Source organism: Pteropus alecto, unplaced genomic scaffold (genome assembly GCF_000325575.1).
Source record: "Pteropus alecto unplaced genomic scaffold, ASM32557v1 scaffold17, whole genome shotgun sequence".
Classification (NCBI taxonomy): domain Eukaryota; kingdom Metazoa; phylum Chordata; class Mammalia; order Chiroptera; family Pteropodidae; genus Pteropus; species Pteropus alecto.
The window spans coordinates 1,281,175-1,285,654 of NW_006440645.1; the positions used below are offsets into that span (position 1 = coordinate 1,281,175).

A 4,480-nucleotide genomic window follows, 5' to 3' on the forward strand; every position below is an offset into this window, starting at 1 on the left:
TCGGAGGGCGACGCACAGCAACGTCCTGCACGCAGCGCATTTCCCTGTCGGCTCTGCTGTGGCTTCGCCAGGAAGAGCGAATGACGTGGTTTTGACAGGGAGCCGCTTGCCGCCTTCCGGTCTGCGAGAGGGAAACTGACCCCGGCAGCAAACAGCACATGGACTTTAATCCAAACGCTGGCTGCTGGCGAAGTCCCGAAGGTGACAGAAAAGGCTCTGATACCTGAAAGATGCTGAGACCTAATCTCGGGGAAAGACAAACCTTAACGAAAATAGACGATACAGCCGCTGAGATTCTCTGTCCATTGGTGCTTAATGTCCCCAAGCACAGTTCCGTGCCCTTCATCTCATCCTGCAGAAACTGTATGTAAAATCTCTCAGTAAAACAATAAAATGACACGAAACCAAATGCCCACCGTATCGACGAAGCTATCTCATTAATCTACATTTTCCTGGGAGTCTCTTCCTCATTCGCTTGATACACGCCTAAAACGATTATTTTTCTACTGTATTTGAGGTTTCACGTAAGAGCAAATCATAAGTTGCTAAATTATAAAATGCACTCCATGATCTATCACTTACTGTAGGATTTACAGATTTGCAACTTGTGTTAATGAGAGAATTGGAATACAGAAAAAATTTAAATAACCAAATAATACATCGCCATCATCATCATTTTAATAATCAACAGTATTGTTTCCAGTAACTTATAGTGCTATAAACACTTAGGATAGGAAGCTATCCATTTTATTGACAGGTGAATACATATACTGAATATTTGAAAAGTACTGAAAATATTTCCAATCTAAATCTGAAATTAATAGAGTACAAATTATATGACTGACAACTTAAAATATTTAATTATATTTAATTGCTTCTTTTTTATCTATGGACAATTATTTTATTTTTTTCTCCCTTATTTTTAATTAAATTAATTAATTAATTTTTAATGGTGACATTGATTAACGAAATCCAGTAAGTTTCGGCTGTACACTTTAAGAGTAAAGCATATGTTTACACTGTGTGTTCACCACCCATAGTTAGATTTACCTCCCCGCTACCCCCTCCCCTCTGGTAATCACTAGTCCATCGTCCACGACCACGAGTCTCTGTTTGTTTGTCCTGTTCATTTGTTGCTTTCAGGTTTATATCCCGCATATAAGTGATATCATGTGGTTTTCGTTTTTCTGTCTGGCTTATTTCGCTTAGCATGATTATCTCAAGGTCCATCCATGTTGTCGCAAATGGCAGTATTTCATCTCTTCTTATGGCTGAGTAATACTCCGTCGCATATATGTACCGCAGCTTCTTCATCCGATCCTCTATCATAGGACACTTCGCTCGCTTCCATGTCCTGGCCACCATGAATAATGCTATGAACATCAGTGTGAAAATATCTTTTCGAATATATTTTCAAGTCTTTGGGGTAAAAACCCAGTAGAGGGATTGCTGGGTCATGTGGTGGATCGATTCTTAATTTTTTGAGGACCCTCCATGCTGTTTTCCGTAGCGGCTGTACCAAGCTGCAGTCCCACCGGCAGCGCATGAGGCTTCCTTTTTCTCCGCATCCTCTCCAACATTTGTTATTACTTGTCCTGTTGATGACAGACATTCTGACAGGTGTGAGAGGGTATCTCATTGTGGTTTTGATTCGCATTTCCATAATAGCTAGCGATGTTGAGCATCTTTTCATGTATTTGTTGGCCATGTCCTCTAGGGAGAAGTGTCTGTTCAGGTCTATTTAATTACTTCTCTTCCAAATGTTAGATGATAACCATTTTATCTTCTTTCGAGAGAAGAATTAGATGGGACAAGTATAATAAGTTTCATTTTTTCTTAATGCGTCTTTAATTTTTTCTCAACTTTGAAAAAACTCAGTCGGTTGAAAGTGATATTTAAGGAAGAATGAGAAATTTGTCACCCATCGACTTCTCAGCGGATTGGTTGTCATCCTCTGGGATCGAGCTAAATGGTGAGGAGACTATGTGAGCTAGCTCAGAGTGAAAACTGTCATTCAGTCGTCCCGGCTTCAACCCCTTGTTCATTTAGGCCAAGAGAGTGCACTTGACCCCAACTTGACCCATCCTAACTACTCCATTCTCTTGGTCACAGTTGTTGGTGAAAGGAAGAGGCACACGGCCCCAGCGGATGAGGGTGAGAGGGCGGGGCCGGAGCTGGGGGACGGATGTCCTGTTCTGCTCCGTGAGCTGTGACCGCATAGTGACAGGAGCAGCCGCGTGTGGAGCTCAGGCAGTGACGGGAGAGCACGCGGCAGACGGAGGCGGGCAGGGAGAGGGGCGGGACGGTCCTGGTGGCACGCGAGGTGTGGGGCGCACGTCGCCTCGAAGCCAACTCTTTGAAGAGACAGCATAGCTTCTTGGTCGGCTTACGTGACGTCTATGCCAATACACAACATTGTCAAGAGGTTAAAATACGTAGAGGACTGAAAGCATCGAATCACAGTTTCAGGGGCAGAGGGTGGGTTAGGTCTTAGAAAGGGTGTTTTCTTCTTTGTTGTAAATATACGTACATTTAATTGAAAGGCAGGAAAAGATACGGTGTGTTTAAATCCCTGCAGGCAAGGCTCAGTCGCAGAGAGAGAATTGCAGTGATCACACCGTAAATGTTAACACGCGTTCTAAATTCTGTAACTCAGCAGTGCTTCAGACATACAATACAGTCATTTATCTTTAACGAATAGGGCCATTTTACCAAAGTATTCATTAAAGAAAGAATATCATTTCCAAAAAAAGAAAAGATGAATCTAAATGGTTAAAATGAGGAATTTAAAAACCTGTAAGAACAAATAATATATGGTATTACATACTAATCTTAGCATTCAGTGTTTTTTCCCCTTGATCTTTAAATTCTTTTAAATTCTTTGTGTAGACGAAATAATACACTTCAGAAATTACAAGTTAGCTTTATCGCAATTAGTAGTATATTACATATTAAATCTAAAATAACCAATATCCTCAAATTCACTTGTCAAGTTTTTTGGGATTCATCTTTATCTTGATCTTTAGATGAAAACAAGCACTAAAACCCTAGTTAGCAAGCTCTGTCTGTGAGCCTGACACTGGTGACACATCAGGAACTGCGGTGTCGTCAGTTAGTCGAAGGCGGAACTGATCACGCCAACGACCTGGGTTGGCCTGAGTACCTGGTAAAATCACCGCTTTCTAGTCCCTGTCGGATTATGGTGAACGCCAGCCAACTACATTTCCACCAGATGGTTCGTGTCAGGAGACGCCGCCTGACGCGCTGACAACGTGGCCTCGCCCAACGCCGCAGGAGAGCTCTGTATTTTGAAGATGTTCAGACAGCAGCAGAAAATACGGCCATTGGATGCCTTTTAAGGAATTCTCGGTAAGCGGTGGCCACCATCAATGGCTCTTCAAGTCACCCGGCCATTTTAATGTCCCACCTGGAAACGACGTTTCTGGATATTGCTGTGAGTCTCATTCCTTTATGTGCTTAGTTACAAGAAGGAACTGTTTTGGGTTTAAATGATACGTCATTACCAAGGAAAGATTCACATGGGCTGTCCTTAGCAGGTGGGGCACGATGAGGCCTCATTTACTATTCTTCTTCTTCTTTTTTAATTACTTATGTCTACGGCACCTGGTCTTCCTAGGTGGTCTCCTATCCAAGTACTAACCAGGCCCGACCCTGCTTAGCTGCCGAGATCAGACATCGGGCTTGTTCAGGGCGTCATGGCCATAGACCATGGACTGTGGCTCCACTGGGGCACGAACCCAGGACTTTCTGTGTGTAAAGCAGACGTGCTCACCGTTCCCTATTATTCTTATTTAGTAAACTTTGTCTTGGCCTCTATTTCCTTTTGGCCAAAGACAGATTTGATAGAAAGTAGGTCTATGACGATTACTGTATTTTAGTTAAAAATCTATGGAAAGAAAGCGAAGGTGATCACATTCCTTACAATACTTGTTTTCTATGCCTCGTCATCTGCAAGACGGCCAGGCTGCTAATTTAAATATGTCCCTTCTTTTCTGGCAAGGTAAGTAAATGCTCAGACTTAATTCTTTTCAATGTGTTATACACAGCCTTTCCTCATGTTGCTGGACTACGCCAGACACTGCTTTTTCATTTAAGAGAAGTCTAAGAACTTCTAACGTGCAAGGCGGCCAGTCTGCAGTCATGAGTGTCAGGAGAGGCTGTTCCAGGGGACGGACGAGAGGTGCACGCCAACGCCGACGGAGTTGTAAATCTGGCTGGTTTTGATTTGCGGCCTAGAGGTCAATAGGTACTGGGTGTAATAACGCTTCCGTAATGGGAAATTCAAGACACGTTTGCGTAATGAGAAACCATAACTCGTCGCGGTTCAGGCTGATGGTTGTTCCCTCCTCCGTCCGATGGCTGTGATCCCGCCCCATGCTACAGACTCCGTATCTCTGCCATGCACCGCACACCTCCGCGAGGCAGAGTTATACGGTCAGTCTTCGGTTTATAATAAAGT

General features: G+C 43.3%; 1 pseudogene; it reads right to left on the reverse strand.

Annotated features, from left to right (window-relative positions):
* Positions 1 to 3,612: 3,612 nt before the first annotated feature.
* On the reverse strand, positions 3,613 to 3,728 carry LOC112484627 (annotated as a pseudogene).
* Positions 3,729 to 4,480: the final 752 nt, after the last annotated feature.